General features: G+C 33.4%; 2 long non-coding RNA genes across 2 annotated transcripts in view; one reads left to right on the forward strand and one right to left on the reverse strand.

The window, feature by feature from the left end:
• The window catches only part of LOC144287534 (uncharacterized), a 65,812-nt gene extending 54,699 nt beyond the window's left edge, over nt 1-11,113 (forward strand). The window contains exon 3 of the long non-coding RNA XR_013355319.1: nt 11,077-11,113. This is a non-coding gene — a long non-coding RNA (uncharacterized LOC144287534). The remainder of the gene's footprint in view (nt 1-11,076) is intronic.
• LOC144287535 (uncharacterized) overlaps nt 1-19,063 on the reverse strand; it is a 115,703-nt gene that overhangs the window by 74,970 nt on the left and 21,670 nt on the right. The gene's annotated exons all lie outside the window — the stretch shown is intronic.

The raw sequence follows: 19,063 nt of genomic DNA on the forward strand, positions 1-19,063 counted from the left end.
ACTAGCCACTACTCCATGAATTGTAAAGATAAATGTTATGTAATCATATTTTCATTCTATCTCATCTAAATCAGTTATTGACATAGTAATTGCTAATGCATGTGGGAGGATCAACACAAAATTTGGCAGATCTCTGGCAATTTGTTCTAATATAAGATTGAAATGGTATGTGTTTTTATTATGATGACACAATAGTACTGAAAACATTTACAAGAGCATATGCTTCACTACGATTTCAATTATTCTCAGGTAAGTCCATTATCTCTGCTTAATTTAAATATTTGAATTCCTTAAAATTCGCAAATGTTCAATAGAATTATAAACTCTGAGTAAATCTAAACATAAAGTTATTATTTAGAAATTTAAATATTCTGGTTAAAGGGGGAATATTGCAGTTTGTAAAATGTTTATAAACATCTACCTTTAAATGCATCTGAATCAGTGGCCATTTTTTATCTCATTTTAATCTAGATGTTTGATGTCTCAGAGAGAAAAAATTAGTTTTTATTTCATGAACACCTGAACATACCTCAAATCTAGATGAATGACACTATTACCTGGATAGATAATCCATTTTTCTATAGTGACGATCTGCCCTAATATTTTAGTAGTGCTACTTTCAAGATGTGATGCTAGATGCCCAAATCTATGCTTTAGTCTCTGAAGTGACAATTCAAGAAAAGTATCATGAATAAGTACTTAATAATGGGACAAATATAACACACAAAAGGCAAGACCCTTTTTGTATAATTAAATGACATAACAATGAAAAGGTAACATTATTACTTTAATATATGTATAATAAATAAGATAATGATGTATGTCATCTTTTTCCCCAACTGAATCTTGAGAGCTGTTTTTATAGATTTATTTATTTATTTATTTATTTATTTATTTATTTATTTATTTATTTATTTATTTAAGAGGGAGAGAGTAGTGGACAGAGGGAGAGGGAGAGAGAAAATCTCAGTCACAGCTGAGCATGGAGCTCAATACAGGGTTCAATCTCACAACACTGAGCTGAAATCAAAAGTTGGATGTTTAACTTACTGAGCCTCCCAGGTGCCCCTTGAGAACTTTTGATAAAAATTTTGATAAAAATTAGATTACTGATGGATACAAGAAAAATGAGTACCTGATTTCAATGCCTGTATAGAAGTTGTCACAGTTGTCAATGCTCTCATTACCCAGTGACACCTGAGCTGATGTGCTACCACACTCCCTGGACCCAGAGCCACTTCACACCCTCACAATTGGTACCTTAAACAATCAACTCAGAGTCACAGCACACTCAAGCATATCCCAACTCACAGGTGAATGTCTTTTCTCCATAGGTATATTCTGTCCAATTTTTTAAAAGAAATAACGCCAATTCTTCTCAAGCTCTTCCAAAAAATTGCAGAGGAGTGAATGCTCCCAAATTCATTTTACAAGGCCAGAATTTCTCTGATGCCAAAGCCACATATGATGCCATAAGGAAAGCAAACCATAGGCAAATATCCCCGATGAATGTAAATGCAAAAATTTTCAACAAAATACTAGCAAAATGAATTCAAGAGTGCAATGAAAGGATCACACATCATATCAAGTGGAATTTATCGCTGGGATGTTTCATCTGCAGATAAGTAAATTCAACATCCTTTCACAGTAAAAGCACAACAAATTGTGTATTGAAGGAATATACCTTATTTAGTAAAAGCCACATATGAAAAGCCCATAGATGATATACTAAATGGTGAGAAATCAAAAGCTTCTTCAATCTTGTTACTTTGAGTAACAAGACAAAGTTTCCATTCTCATCACTCCTGTTCAACATAGTATTAGAAGTCCTACCCAGGGCAATCAGGCAATAAAGATAAACTAAATATATACAAATTGAGAAGGAAGAAGGAAAATTGTCTCTGTTTGTGATGACATAATCTTGTATATAGAAAATCCTAAAGATTCGCCTAAAAACTGTTAGACCTAATAAAGGAATCCTTTAGTAAAGAATACAAAATAAGCATACAAAAATCAGTTGGATTTCTATTCACTAGCAATGAACTATCTGAAAAAGTCATAAAGAAACATTAATATTTGCAATAGCATTAAAAAAGAGTAGAATACTTAAGAATAAATTTAACCAAGGAAGTGAAAGATGTCTACATTGAAAAGTACGAAACTTTGATGAAAGAAATCAAAGAACAGATAAATGGAAAGACATCCATGCACATGGATCAGTTGAGTTAATTTTATTAAAATTTTCACACTACCCAAAGCTATCTATAGATTCAGTGAATCTCTACAAAATACCAACAGAATTTTTAAGAAATAGAAAAAACAATGCTAAAATTCATATGAAACCACAAAAGATACCAAAAAGCAAAGGCAACATTGACAAAGAACAAAGCCGGAGCCATCACATTTCCCAATTTCAAACTATAATAATACAAATCTATAGAAAACCAAACAATATAAAACTGGCATAAAAACAAATACATAGACCAATGGAACAGAAATAAACCCACACACATATGGCCAACTAATGCTTCACAAAGGAGCCAAAAATACTCAATAGGGAAAGGATAGTTACTTTAATAAATTGTCTTGTGAAAGTAGGATACTCACATACAAAAAAAAAGTGAAATTGGAAACCTGTTATTACGCCACTCATAAAAAATAACTCAAAATGGATTAAAGAATTACATGTTTTGACCTAAATCATAAAACTCCTAGAAGACATTTGGAAAATGCCTCTTTATGTAATCTTGGCAATGATTTTTTTGGACGTGACACCAAAAGTACAAGCAACAGAAGCAAAAATCACCATTGGGACTATATCAAACTAAAAATCTCTACAAAGAAAAAGAAACAACCAACAAAATGGAAAGGCAACACAAGGAATGGGAGAAAATATTTCCAAACCATATATCTGATAAGAGATTAATATCCAAAATATATAAGAGACTCATATGACTTAATGGCTAAAGAACAATCTAATTATAAAATAGGCAGAGGAACTAAAAAGACATTTTTCCAAGGAAGACATACAAATAATCAACAAATTCATGGAAAAATGCTCAATATCACCAGTCATCAAGGAAATGCAAATCAAAAGAATGAGATATCATCTCCCACCTGTATATAAAAAAAAGTAATACTGGCATGGTTGTAGAGAAAAGGGAACTCTTGTGCAGTATTGGTAGGAATAGAAATTGGTATAGCCACTATCTGAAACAGAATGGAGTTTCCTCAAAAAATTAAAAATAGAACAATCATATGATCCAGCAATCCTGTATCAGGCTATATATCTGAAGAAAATGAAATCACTTTTTTATTGTCGTTATCCATTTTAGTATTTTACCGTCACTTTGTATAAAATGTATTATTTTAAGTTTTTATTTTAATACCTGGTGCTCATCACAAAAAGCACATTCCTTAAACCCCATCCCCTATTTCACCCATTCTCCCACACACCTCTCTCCCTTTCTTTCCCCCTTTGCTGATTTATTTTGTTTCTTAAACTCCACATGAGTGAAATTATATGGTATTTGTCTTTCTCTGACTAGCATTGCTATTAGCATTATGCTCTGCAGCTCTATCCATGTTATTGCAAGTGTCAAGATTTTTTTGTGGCTGCGTAATATTCCACTATACGTGTATACCAACCACATCTTTATCCATTCATCAGCTCTTGCACATTTGGGCTCTTTCCATAGTTTGGTTATTGTTGATAATGCTACTGTAAACATCAGAGTGCATGTGTCCCTTTGAATTAATATTTTTGTATCCTTTGGTAAATACCCAGCAGTATGATTACTGGATATAGGGTAATTTTGTTTGTAACTTTTTGAGGAACTTTGTTACTGTTTTCCACAGTGGCTTCACTAGTTTGCATTCCCACCAACAGTGTAAGAGGTTTCCCCTTTCTCTGCATCCTTACCGAAATCTGTTGTTTCTTGTGTTGTTGATTATACCCATTCTGACAATTGTGAGGTGGTATCTCATTGTAGTTTTGATTTGAGTGACGTAAGTGATGATGAGGAGCTTTTCATGTGCCTTTTGACCATCTGTGTGTCTTCTTTGGAGAAATGTCTGTTCATATCTTCTGCCCATTGTTAAATTCTTTGTTTTATGGGTGTTGGGTTTGATAATCTTTACATGTATTGTATAGTAACCCTTTATCAGATTTGTCATTTGCAAATATCTTCTCCAATTCCATAGATTGTCTTTTGTTTATTATTTCCTTTACTCTAAAGGAAAATTTTATTTTGATGAAGTCCCAATAGTTTATTTTTCCTTTTGTTGCCCTTGCCTCAGAAGACCTATTTGGAAAAAGTTGTTAAGGCCAGTGTCAGAGAAATTACTGCCTATGCTGTCTTCTAGGACTTAGGTGGTTTCAGGTCTCATATTTGTGTGTTTAATACATTTTGAATTTATTTTTGTGTATTGTATAAGAAAATGGTCTAGTTTCATTTTTTGCAAGTTCCTGTCCAATTTCCCCCACTGTTTGTTGAAGAGAATGTCTTTTTCCATTGGATATTCTTTCCTACTTTTGCAAAGATTAATTGACCATAGAATTGTGGATTTTTTTCTAGATTTTATATTCTTTTCTACTGATCTATGTGGCTATGTTTTGTGCCAGTACCATAGTGTTTTGATTACTATAGCTTTTTTTTTTTTTTTATTACTATAACTTGAAGTCTGGAATTGTGATGCCTCCAGCTTTGCTTTTCTTTTTCAACATTGTTTTGGCTATTCAGGGTTTTGTAGTTCCATACAAATGTTAGGATTGTTTGTTCTAGATCTATGGAAAATCCTGGTGGTATTTTTTTTGTAGAATTTTAAAAATATATTTATTTATTTTAGAGAGAGAGAGATAACAAGGGGGGAAGAGCAAAGGGAGAGGAAGAGAGAGAATCTCAAGCAGACTCCCCACTGAGCATGGAGCCCAATGTGGGGCTCTAGCTCAAGACCCTGAAATCATGAATTGAGCCAAAATTAAGAATCAGTGGCTTAACCACCTGAGCCATACCCCACTGGTGGTATTTTAATAAGGATTACATTAAATGTGTACATTGCTTTGGGTAGTATGATAGGCATTTTAACAATATTTGTTCTTCCAATGCTTGAGCATGGAATGCTTTTCCCATTTCTTTGTGTCATTTCAATTTTTTTCATCAGTTTTATAGTTTGCAGAGTACAGGTCTTTCACCTCTTTGATTAGACATATTCCTAGATATCTTATTATTTTTGGTTCAATTGTAAATGAGAATGTTTTCTTAATTTCTCCTTCTTCTGCTTTATCTTTAGGTATCAAAATGCAACAGATCTTTGCAGTTTGATTTTGTATTTTGTGACTTCACTGAATTTGTGTATCAATTCTAGCAATTTTTTGGTGGAGTTTTTAGGGTTCTGTATATATAGTATCATGTCATCTGCAAATAGTGAAAGTTTTACTACTTCCTTACAGATTTGGATGCCTTATTTCTTTTTGTTCTCTGATTTCTGTGGCTAGAACTTCCACTACTATGTTGAATAAAAGTGGTAAGAATGGATATCATTGTCTTGTTTCTGATCTTAGGGGGAAAGGATCTTAGTTTTTCCTGATTAAGGATGATGTTAGTTGTGGGTTTTCATATGCAACCTTTGTTTTGTTGAGGTATATTCCCCCTAAGCCAGGGGAGCCTGGGTGGCTCAGGTCAAGATCCTGGGGTCCTGGGTTCCCTGCAGGGAGCCTACTTCTCCTCTGCCTGTGTCTCTGCGTCTCTGTGTATGTCTCTCATGAATAAATAAAATCTTTTTTAAAAATTCCCCCTAAACCTGCTTTCTTGAAGGTTTTATCACAAAAGGATGCTTTACTTTTCAAATGCTTCTTCTGTGTCTATTGAAATGATCATATGGTTCTAATCCTTTCTCTTACTGTGAGATTTTGTGGATTTACTTGCAAATATTAAACCACTTCCCAACCCCAGAAACAAATGCCACATCATCATGATGATTGATTTTTTAAAATGTGTTGTTGGATTTGGTTTGCTAGTATTTTATTGACTATATTTGCATTTATGATCATCAGAGGTATTGACTTGTAGATCTTTTGTTTTGATTTTGTTTGTCTGTCTGTTGGTTTGTTGGTGTCTTTATCTGGTTGTGGTGTCAAGCTAATGCTGGCCTTGTAGAATGAATTTGGAAGTTATTCATCCCTTTCTATTTTTTTACAATAGTTTGAGGAGAACAGGTATTAACTCCTCTTAAATGATTGGTAGAATTTGCCTGTGAAGCTATCTGGCTTTGAATTTTTTTTTTCTCTTTTTTTTTCTGGTAGTTCCTTGATTACTAATTCAATTTCTTTGCCATAATTGTGGGTCTGTTCAAATTTTCCATTTCTTCCTGTTTCGGTTTTGGTAGTTTATGTGTCTAAGAATTTATCCATTTCTTCTAGGTTATCTAATCTGTTGGCATATTGTTTTTTCATATAGTGTTTCATAACATTCTCTTATAATTGCTTGTATTTCTGTGTGCTTTGTGGGTTTTTCCCCTCTCTAATTTGTGATTTTATTTATTTAGGTCCTTTCTCTTTTTATTCTTGTTAAGTTTATTTAGAGGTTTATCAATTTTATTAGTTTTTTCAAAGAACCATCTCTAGGTTAGGTTATTCATTTGAGATTTTTCTTTCTTCTTGAGGCGGATCTGTATTGCTATAAATTTCCTTCTTTGAACCACTTTTTCTTCATCTCAAGAGTTTTATATCATTGTGTTTTCATTTGTTCCCATGTATTTTTTAATTTATTTTTTTATTTCTTGATTGATGCATCATTGGTTAATGGCATGTTATTTAACCTCCATGTATTTGTGGTCTTTCCAGACTTTTTCTTGCAGTTGATTTTTAGTTTCACGGTTGTCGTGGTCAGAAAAGATGCAGGGTATGAATTCCAATCTTTTTTAATTTGTTGAGGTTTGTTTTGTGGCTTAATATGTTGTTTATTTTGGAGAACGTTCCATATGCCCTTGAAAAAGAATGTATTTTGCTGTTTAAGGTTGGAATATTCTGAATATATCTGTTAAAGCCATCCTGTCCAGTGTGTCATTAAAAGCCATTGTTTCTTTGTTGATTTTCTCTTTAGATGATCTGTTGATTGATGTAAGTGGGGTGTTCAAGACACCTACTATTGCATTATTATTGATTAGTTCCTTTATGTTTGTTACTAACCTTTTTATGTATTTGAGCACTCCCTTGTTAGATGCATGAATATTTATAATTGCTATATATTCTTGTTGGATTGTTCCCTTTATTATTATATAGTGTCTTTTTTTTCTTGCTTTTTCTTAGTTTTGGTTTTAAAGTCTTATTTTGTCTGATGTAAGTATTGCTATTTTGGCCTTCTTTTGACATGCATTTGCATGATAAATGTTTTTCCATCTTGCCACTTTCAATTGTATACGTGTCTTTAGGTCTAAAAATGAGTCTCTTGTAGACAACATATAGATGGATTTCAGGGTTTTTTAAAGGATTTTATTTATTTATTCATGAGAAACAGAGAGAGAGAGGCAGAAGGAGAAGCAGGCTCCCCATGGGGAGCCCAATGTGCGATTTGATCCCGGGACTCCAGGATCATGACTTGGGCCAAAGGCAGATGCTCAACCACTGGGCCACCCTGGTGTCCTTTTGGGTTCCGTAATCCATTTGACATCTATGTCTTTTGATTGGAGCATTTAGTTCATTTACATTCAAAGTAATCATTGATATATATGTATTTATTGCCATTTTATATTTGTTTTGTGGTTGTTTCTGAATATTTTCCTTGAGTCTTTCCTGTCATTCTCTTTTTCATGTTTGCTAGTTTTATTTAATGATATATTTGAATTTCTTTATTTTTATTCTTTGCATATTTATTAGTGGTTTTTGATTTGCAGTTACCATTAGGTTTGTATATAACATCTTCTGCATAGAGCAGACTATATTAAGTTATTGGTTAAGTTTGAACCCATTCTTTACTTCTCTAGTCATCACATTTTAGGTATATGTTGTCATGTTGTATATTCTTTTATTTTGTGAGTCCCTTGATTTATTTTTTTAACAGAAATATTTATTTTTACTGCTTTTGTGTTTCCTCCCTTGATACTATCATTTTTGGTCTTTTCTTTCCACCCAGAGTCCCCTTTAATATTTCTTTCATGTCTGGTTTAGTGGTCATGAAGTTCCTTAGTTTTTATGGAAAAACGTTGTCTCTGGGAAATTCTTTGTCTTTCCTTCTATTTTGAATGATAGCCTTGCTAGATAGAATAGTCATGGCTGCAGGTTTTCCCTTTCAGCACTTTGAATATATCATGCCACTTCTTTTTGACTTGGATAGTTTCTGCTGACAAATCTGCCTTACGGGGCTCCTTTGTATGCAACTGTCTTTTAATATTTTTCTTCATCAATACATTGTGCCTTATTTATTTAATTATTTATTTGCCATTTTAATTACAATATGCCTTGGTGTGGATCTGCTTTTGTTCAATTTTTTGGAAGTTCTCTATACCTCCTAGATCTGGATATTTGTTTCCTTCCCCAGATTGGGAAATTTTTAGTTCTATTACTTAAAATAAATTATCTGCCCCCTTTTCTCTCTTGTTCTTCTGAGACTTCTATAATACGAATGTTATTACATTTGATGGAGTTGTTGATTTCCTTAAGTCTGTTCTTGTTTTGCATAATTCTTTTTTCTCTCTTTTGTTCAACTTAATTACTTTCCATTACTTTGTCTTTTAGGTTATTAATTGTTCCTTTGATTCGTCCTGCTGTTCATTACATCAAGTATGTTTCTCATTTTATTGAGCCCTTTGTCTCTGCTGTAATATACCTTATCTCTGTATTAATGGTCTCACTGATGTCCTCCACTTTTTTCTCTAGTCTAGTGAGTATCCTTATGATCATTGCTTTAAATTATCCATTAGGCATGTTACTTATATCTGTCTCACTTAGATCTCTGGCCATGGCTTTGTTCTATTCTTTCATTTGGGACAAATTCCTGTCTTCTCATTTTATTTAAGTCTCTGTGCCTATTTCTCTGTATTAGGAAATCATTATGTGTCCTGTACTCCAGGGTAACAACCTTATAAAGAAGAGGTCCTGAGGTGCACTGCCATATAGTGTCCCCTGTTCCTCAGGGCCTGGCACTTCTGGGAGTATATCTGTGTGTGTGTGTACATGTTCTGCTGTTGGGCCCTTACCTCTTTATTATTCAAGATAGTTGCCTATGGAGGCTCTCTTTGCCTATTGTGGGCAGTATTTTGTCCCAGGCCTGAATGTGGTGAGTTTTAACTAGGTGTGCTCTGGTCTGTTTGTGACCTGTGCAGCCACCATTGGAACCAAGGCTTTGCAAAACTCCCAGGTTGGGAGATACAGAGTTGGTAGGGGTTTGGGCTGGTCTTCTAAGCCCACCATGCTGGGTCTTAAGGAAGTATGACTGGGAAGGGCAGTTATTCCAGAGTGTGGGGTGTCAGGCTTGTGGTAAGCAAGGTAGGTAGCGAGTGTCAGCACTGTGTGGGTTTTCTGCAGGGAGCCTTGTGTTTATGCTGAGGTGAAAGGGAGGGAAATGGTACCTTCCAGTTCCTTTGTAGCCTGAGGGATCTCTTCTGAGAATGCTGACTCTCTGGGACATATCCAAGATGAGCAACTAACCTCCCCACTGTGTGCCCCAGTATGTTTCCCCAGATCTTCAGATTGCTGTTTTCAGGCTGTATGGTCACAGTATATTTGTCCTACCTTTTTTCCAAGAGCAACTCCAGTGTCCTCTGAGCTCTTCTAGAGCCAAGCCCACTGACTTATTTATTTATTTATTTATTTACTTACTTACTTACTTATTATTTATCCCACTGACCTTTAAAGACTCCCTTAGAGTCTTTAAAACTCTAGACTTTAAGTCCTACAGGTTGCAAGACCTCATGGAATTTAGGCCCTTTTGTGTTCCAAGCCAATTGCTATGGGGTTTCATTTTCCCTGTGTGCTTATTTTGTTCTATCTCTCCCTCATCCTTCTCTACGATCGCAGCTCCCTCCCCACTGCAGTAGCCACTATCTGTTTCTTTCCCAAACCAAATTTCTGCACTCCCTACCTTCTTCAGTGCTGCCTCTTCTCTACCTTTAGTTGTGGAGTTTGTTCTGCCAGTCTTCAGCTTGATTTCTTGGATATATAGGATGATTTGATAGTTATCTAGTTGTATTCATGGGATGAGGTAAATCCAGAGTCCTATTTCACCTGAACTCACTATTTTGAAGAGATATCTGCACTCTCATGTTCCTTATGGCACTATTCACAATAGCTAAGAACTGGAAACAATCTAAGTATCCATCTACAAATAAATGGACAAATAAGACTTGATATATATTTATACAATGAAATATTCAGGTGTAAAAGAAGGAGATCCTACCATTTGTGACAACATGAATGAAACTTGAGAGCATTATGCTAAGTGAAATAAGTCCAACAGAGAAAGATAAATATAGTATGATCAAGGGTACAAACTTTGAGTTATAAAATGATAAATCACTGGGAATCTGATGCACAGGATGGTGACTGTAGTTAACAATACTATATTGTATATTTGAAAGTTGGTATTAAGGGATATATTCAATGTTCTCACCATAACAACATGACAACAACAACAAATGGTAACTTTGTGAGATGAAGAATGTGATAACTAACTTAATTGTGGTAAACTTTTCCTAATATATACATTCATCAAGTCATCCCATTGGTACACCTTAAACTTACATAATATTGTAGGCCAATTATATCTCAGTAAACCTGGGAAGAAAATTGATCATGTGTAAAGAAGATTATGTTTTTTGTTGAGAGTATAAAATGAATAAAGTTGTTCTCTTCGAGGATAATATGTTTAATTGAAAATAAGTTTAAATGGAAGTAGTTAGAAATATGCTGAGACTCTAAATTAAGGGTTTAGGGCAATAATTATGTATTTTCTATTAAAGTTCACAAAGATTGCTTAAAATATTGAAAATACATAATCCATGAAACAGTGTTGAAGTAAATGGAAATTTTGTAAAAACCTTTCAAATGACTTTTCAAATTTTGGTTTAATTTTATTACAGAGAAGATTCAAGGAGATTGAAAAGCAGAGAATCAAATGATTCATTCCAGGTGAACATTATTTTCCTTATTCCTTATGCCCATATAAAAATTAGAGTAAAATAATTGCTTAAATATACTCTATAATTATCCTTAATTATGTGGGTCTTAAGCATAACTTTTTAAAATTCCGTTATTTTAATAGGCATTGTCTTTATATAACCAAATTAGAATATATATTTTTGTTCAATAGAAAACTATATTTTGAAATGCAGGGTGTATGTTCAAAAGTAACCATAGTTTTCTTTCATTGTAGTATAAGAAAAACAAAGAATGTGCATTTTAATTTTACAATAATTACTTAGCTTGAAATGCAATTTTAACTGCAGAGACCCAGCTATGGAGAGTATAGTGAAAGCACTAATAATTTATTTATTATTATGGACCTCTAATTAAAATATATTTATAACAATAAAAACATCTTATTATTATCATTCCCAGAGGATATATCTGTACTTGTGAAATATTTAAAGGAAGCTATGTTGAAACATTTAAATAATGACATTTCTGTAACTGTACTTGAAATTCAACAATTAAAAGTATGACTGCTTAACCACATTATTCAACCATATGGTAAAAATATATATTTAAAAAAACAGTGATATGAGCAATTAATTAGACTTAAAAGTTGATTGATTGGGCAGCCCAAGTGGCTCAGCGGTTTAGCGCCACCTTCAGCCCAGTGCATGACCCTGGGGTCCTGGGATCAAGTCTCGCATCAGGCTCCCTGCTTTGAGCCTGCCTCTCCCTCTGCCTGTGTCTCTGCCTCTCTCTCTCTGTCTCTCTCTCTTTCTCATGAATAAATAAAATCTTAAAAAAAAATTAAAGGTTTCACTTTAAAAAAAAAGTTGCTTGATTAAAGTTAATCATTTCAAAATAGTGTAAAACAAAATGAGAGATAAGTCTAATATTTTGTTTTTGGTTTAAAATTCAGAATATAAAGATAATCTCATTTAGTTTTATTGGTAAGCAAAAAAGGAATTTACTTTAAAATAACACTCACAATTTAAGATTAATATTGATTTCCAAAAGCTTATATATTTTGTTCTTAAAATGCTTTAGGACTTAATTTCCCAAAACTTAGTTTGTTCCTATATAAATCCTATTAATTTATTCTTCCTGTTCTCCTTTTTTTTATTGGAAATTTTGCTACAAATGGTAAATCAGCATCATTTTTATGGTGCCCAATGGTCTTAACACACATATTTTAATAAATTGATGATGAATATATATTTCAAATGTGAAAACATTTACTTTATCCTATTATCATATTTCTCTATTGATTGTAAGAAACTATCAGAAATTTATATATTCATCCATCTATACTACAAATAAGGAAAATGAAAAGGAGCTTTTATTACTTTTACTCCTGTAAAAGCAAGAAATCTAACATTATATGATTTGGGATTATCATATTAACTAGAATTCAGAGTATCAAACTGAGGGCATGAAAATATTTTTTGGATGCAAACTTATCTAGACTCAGTGGTAAAATTAGATTGATGACTGTTTATAATAGCAATAATCCCTGCAAAATCAGTCATTAGCACAGTTAACAACTAATTTGTTGGAGTGTTAACTGCCCTTGGCCTTGCCTCAAGCTGTTAGCAAACTGGTCATTAACTGCTGGTTACAATTGATTTCATGGGGCTCTATTTAACAGAAATTTGATTTCAATTCAATACCCACAGAGACTAATTTTGATTCAGTAAACAAGTAAGTCTCTTTTCTTAAGGTTAGCCTTCACACAATATTGTTCTTCTATGATGTATCATAAGACATTTTCCAAAAGCCAATGACTGTGTGGAAGAAGTGTGATTACTCTACAGATACATAGATCAATATTTGTGTTTTTCAACCTATGTGGCAAGGATAACAGATGATATAGGACAAGAAAAACAGTGAAGAATAAATGTTCTCAGTTTTATATGTTCATATACTGTGTTTCCAAGGGTATCCCCAGTAAATGAAACCACAGTATGAACTTCAGGACTTACATATATTATTCAGCCATTTAATTGTAACACAAGCAATAGCTAAAAATAGCTAAGTATAAACAAACTCTTATTTCACTATGAAAAATCACAAAACACCAACATTTTATCGTATTACCATAGTTCGATCAATCATGTTTGATTTCCAAATGAAAACTATCATTCATATATTTCCTCTAAATAGTGCTTTCGGTGTAAGATTTAAATCATTCATTCAGTCTTTCAACAAATATTTATTGATTATGATCTATGTGATAGGCATTGTTGTTTACATTTGAATAAAACAAAGATAATTTGTGGAAATTTAATTTCTAGTGGAGTTAACTAACACAAATAGTAAACAAAAAAATGAGATAACAATGTATATTAGAAAATAATTTCTATAAAAGGGGGGAATAGGGAAAGGAGTATAAGGAAGTAAAAGGAGTAGTTATGTTTGAGTTTGAAATTAAACATAGAGTGGTTAGGGTAGGCTTTAGTGGGAAATAGTTTCAACAAAGACATGGAGGAGAGTTAGCCAAGTAAATATTGGGAAAAGAATAATCCAAATAGAAGAAAGAGCCAAAGCAAAGTTCTTATTCTTTTAATGTGGTAAAACATACACAAAATTAAGTTTACCATATACATTATTTTTAAATGTAAAATTCAAAGAATTAAATATACTCACAATTTTGTGTAGCCATTACCACTATTTCCAAAATGTTTCATCATCCAAAACAGAAACTCTGTAATCACTACTAAGTAATATTTCCAATTACCCTTATCTGAAGCCCCGGTTAAACTCAATTTCTCTTTGTCTTTGTGAATTTACCCATTTTAAATACTTGATTATAAATGGAGATGTGTGATATTTGTCCTTTTTCACATAGCATGTTTATGAGGTTCACCTATTACAGAATATATCAGATCTTCATTTTTTTATGGTTGAATGATATACCATTGTTTATCTGTTTATCTGTTGTTGGATAGGATAGTTGGGTTGTTTCCACATTCTGGTTATTTTGAATAATTCTATCTTGAACATTATTGTACAAATATCTGAGTCCCCATTATCAGTTCTTTGGGGAATATAACTAGGAGTGAAATTGACTTCGTAATTTCTTTTTTTTTTTTAATCATTCTAATGGATGTGAAGTAATTGCTCATTGTGGTTTTGATTTGCATTTCCCTAATGACTCATAATGTTTAACATCTTTTCATGTGCTTATTGGCCATTTATATATCTTATTTAGAGAAATATCTATGCAAGAACTTTGCCCATTTTTGAATTAGATTTTTTGTTGTTGTTGAATTCTGAAAAGTTTTTTAAAAAGCTGCATATGAATTCCTTACCAGATATATGATTTGCACATATTTTCTCCCATTTTGTAGGTTTACCTTTTTTACTCTCTTCATAATCTCCTTGATGCACAGTTTTTAATTTTGATAAAGTTTATCTTTTGTTGTCTGTGATTTTGATGTCATATTCAAGATCACCATCAAAGCCAAGATTATGAAAAATTTATCTTCTTCTTCTAAGAGTTTTATGAAATTTAGTTATTTGATCCATTTTAATTTTTGTATATAATGTGAGGGTTCAAATTCATTCTTTTTTCTAAGATAAGAGTCCAACTTTATCATATTTATTTATTTTGGCATGTGGATATGCAGTTTATCCAGATTAATTTGTTGAAAAGTCTGTCCTTCCACAATTATTCAGTCTTGTATCTTTTTTGAAAATCAATTGATGATATATGTATGAGTTTATTCCTATAGTTTCTATTCTATCCATTGGTGTATAAGCTACTACCAGCCAGTTTTGATTACTGTAGCTTTGTAGTTAGTTTTGAAATCAGGGAAATTAGGAAATTTGTCTTTCAACTTTGTCTTTTTCAATTTTTTTTATGTTTGTTTGTTTTGTTTGTTTTGCTTTGCTTCATTTACTTTCTGTGCTCCCTTCTGATTTTGTACTGCTATGGACTGAATTTTGTATCTTAAAATTTATATGTTGAAACCCTACTCCACAGTATGATGGCAGTTAGAGGTGAGGTCTTTGGCAGATAATTACAGTTATATTAGATTATAAAGATGGGACCCTCATGATAGTATTAATGATCTTATAAAAAGAAAAAAAAAAGACATGAAAGCTTGCTCTGTCCAAGTGCACACACCAAGGAAAGCCGTGTCAGGACATAGGCAGGAAGAGGGTCCTCACAAAAAATTTGATCATGTCAGCAAGTTGGTCTCTGACTTGCAGCTTCTAGGACATAAGAAGTAGATGTTTGTTGCTTAAATCACCAAGGAATGTTATCCTGGTATAGCAGCCTGTGACTAAGCTGCATATAAATTTTAGCATCAATTTTTCTACTTCTGCAAAAATTTGTCAATGAGATTTTAATAGGGATTGCATTGAATTTGTAGGTCACTGCGGGAAGTATTGAGATCTTAACAATATTAAGTCTTTCAATCCATAAATATGGGTTTTATTTCTAATTTCTTTGTGCCTTCTTTAATTTTCCAACAATATTTTATAAGTTTAAGTATAGAGGTCTTTTACTTCTTTGGCTAATTTTATTTCTAAATATTTTATTCTTCTAAATGTTATTGTAACTGAAGTTGTTTTCTTAATTTTCTTTTTGAATTGTTCATTGCTGGTGTACACAACTGATTTTTGAGTGTCGATTTTGTATTCTATACTTTGCTGAATTAGTTTCTTGGGTCTAACAGGATTTTTTTTTTTTTTTGTGGGTACTTTAGGATTTTCTACATGTAAGATCATGTTATCTGCATGACAGAAAATTTTACTTGTTTTCAGTTTGGATGTCTTTGTGTATTTTTCTTGTTTAACTTCTTTAGTTAGAACTTTGAGCACTATGTTAAATTAAAATGGTAATAGTGGGCATCCTTGCCTTGTTCCTGATCTTAGAGGAATGCTATTAGTCTTTCACCATTTATATATTAGCTGTGGGTTTTTAACATATGGCCTTCATCACACTGAGTAATTTCTCTACTAGTCCTAGTTGTTGAATTTTTGAATCATGGAGAGGTTTTGTGTTTTGCCAAATGTTTTAAGGGTATACCAACCCTTCATTCTATTAATGTATTATTACATTGATTGGTTTTTGTATGTTGAACAACTCTTGAATGTCTAGGATAAAAAACTCTTCATCGTGGTGCATAATCATGTAATCATTTTACTTTTTTTATTTTTTAAAGTTTTTTTTTTATTTGACAGGGAGAGAGTACAAGCAGGGGGAGCAGCAGTCAGAGGGACAGGTAGAAGCAGGTTCCCCAGTGAGCAGGAAGCCCAATGTGGGGCTCGATCCCAGAACCCTGGGATCATGAACTGAGCTGAAAGCAGACATTTAACTGACTGAGCCACCCAGGTGCCGCATGCATAATCATTTTAATATGCTGCTGGATCTGGTTTGGTATCATCTTATTGAGGATTTTTGCATCTATATTCATTAGGAATATTTCCTTCAATTTTCTTTTCTTGTAATGTCCTTATCTGGCTTTTATATCAAAGTGATGCTGGCAACATAGACTGAGCTAATATATGTCCCCTCCTCTTCAATTATTTAGAAGAGTTTGGGAAGAATTGTTAATTCTTTATTGTTTGGTAGAATTCATCAGTGAAGCAGCTTGGTCTGAAAGTCTGGTTTACCAGGAGGTATTTGATTACCTATTCTTTTTATATGATGAATTATTTCTTTTGTTGCTGCTCTGAAATATCCCTCTGCTTTTGGGTTTTAGCAATTCGACTGTTTTTCTTAGTGTGCACTTCAATGGATTCATACTAACTGGACTTTGCTGTTGTTGCTTTTAGTTTCTTGAGTGTATATATTCACATTTTTCATCAGATTTGGGGACTTTTCAGCCATTATTTCTTCAAATATTTATTCTGTCCCTCTCTCTTTTCTTTTAGAACTCTTATGAAACATATATTGTCATATAGATCTCTTAAACTCTGCCTATTTTCCTTCATTCTTTTTTATTTCAAATCCTCAGACTTAATCATTTCAATTACCTTGTCTTCAAATCCACTGATTTTTTTTTATACCTGCTAAGATCTACTACTTAACCCTCTCAAGACATCTTTTTTTTTTTTTTACAGTTATTGTGCTTTGTGGTTTCAAAATTTCTGTTTGGTTCCTTTTTATAACTTATACCTCTTTATTGATATTTTCATTTTTAAATTTTTATTTATTTATGATAGTCACAGAGAGAGAGAGAGAGAGAGAGAGGCAGAGACACAGGCAGAGGGAGAAGCAGGCTCCATGCACCGGGAGCCTGATGTGGGATTCGATCCCAGGTCTCCAGGATCACGCCCTGGGCCAAAGGCAGGCGCCAAACCGCTGCGCCACCCAGGGATCCCGATATTTTCATTTTTATACATCATTTCCCTGGAATTCTTTTTGTCTGTGATTTTTCTTGAGCTCATTGAGCATATTTAAGATATTTGAATTGTTTTAATGTCTTTGACTAGTATTTCAAATGTTTAGCTTTCCTCAGATATGGTTTCTGCCATTTCTGTTTTTCCATGAGTTGGCCACATTTTCTAGTTTCATACATATATGATATCATATATATATGGGAATTGAGAATTGGACATTCAGGATATTATAGTAACTCTGGAAATCTAAGTCTTTTAACTCCTCAGGGATTTCTGATTTCCATTTGTTAAAGACTGGAGCTATCTTCTTTTGACTTTTCCAAACTATTTTTGCATAGTATATATGATTTGCTGTGTGCAGTCATTGATGCTTCTGTTCTGTTACCTCTGCAGTCTGCTAGTGACTTAACTAAGAGTTTTTTAATTGTCTGGTTCCAAAAAAGGAAAAAAAAAGTGCACTGTCTCTTTACAATTTTTTGAGCCATATCTCTAGTTACCAACTACTGTGGTCAGAGAGTTGAAACCAAGGCAAGCATCTGTGCCAGTCCCTCAAAGTGCTGCTATGCTAACAAGCACACAACTCCAAATTTTTGGAGAATTAGGGCCCTTCTGCCTGCCCTTCCTCCCAGTCAGCTCCTACCTGCCAGCTTTTGCATGGCTGAGGGATATGGTGACTTGTTCATGGATGAAAGGATCATGTTCATATTCTTTCCTTGGAATAACATTCTGTCCATTCATCCTAACTTCCCTAGTTGTTATAAGTGACCAAATAAGTCTGATTCAGAGTTCTGAATTATTTGATTCCAATCTCTTTCCAGCTTATTGGTTGCTATGGTGGAAGAACAGACCCCTTGAATTTCCTACCCTGACATTTTGGATGACATCACCCTAGAGAAAATCCCTAGGGGTTCCTGGGTGGCTAAGTAGATTAAGGATCTAACTTTGGCTCGAGTTGGGATCTCAGGGTCCTGAGGGATCAAGCCCTGTGTCAAGTCCTCTCTCCCCCCACGTCAGGCTCCCTGCTCACTAGAGAGTCTGCTAGTCCCTCTGTCACTTTCTCCACTTGTGCATGCTCTCCCTCCCCATAAGTAAATAAAATATTTTTCAAAAGAAAATAATATGCTTATTTTAGGAAACAATTCTTCATGATTCAACAATGTTTTTGTGCATCTCATAAGCAAGTCATTTTTATTCTGAATTATATTTACAATAGTGTTTGTATGACAGACATCCTTGGAAGATAGAAATGTCTAGGTTTGTTTGCAGTATAATGTCAGTGTCTCCCTCTGGAAAAAAAAATAAGCATCTGGCTTATAGCCATTTTTAAAAATTAGGATCTTTTAAGTTCGGAGTTTCTTTTTCAGATCACAATGCCTTCTATGTGCAGGCATCATCTGGTTTTGGCATGCTGCCTGCTGGGCTTGTGGCTTGGGGAATGAGTTAAGAAAATGTGTTATTTTGGCAATTGCTATCACTGTAATAAACTTTTTTTGTTTGTTTCTGACATAAGAGTCTTGGATTTTTAGCCAGCTTCTATAGAACTCTAGAAGGCTAACTTGTTAGCTTGACAGTAGGGTAAAA

Source organism: Canis aureus, chromosome 17, assembly GCF_053574225.1.
Source record: "Canis aureus isolate CA01 chromosome 17, VMU_Caureus_v.1.0, whole genome shotgun sequence".
NCBI lineage: Eukaryota > Metazoa > Chordata > Mammalia > Carnivora > Canidae > Canis > Canis aureus.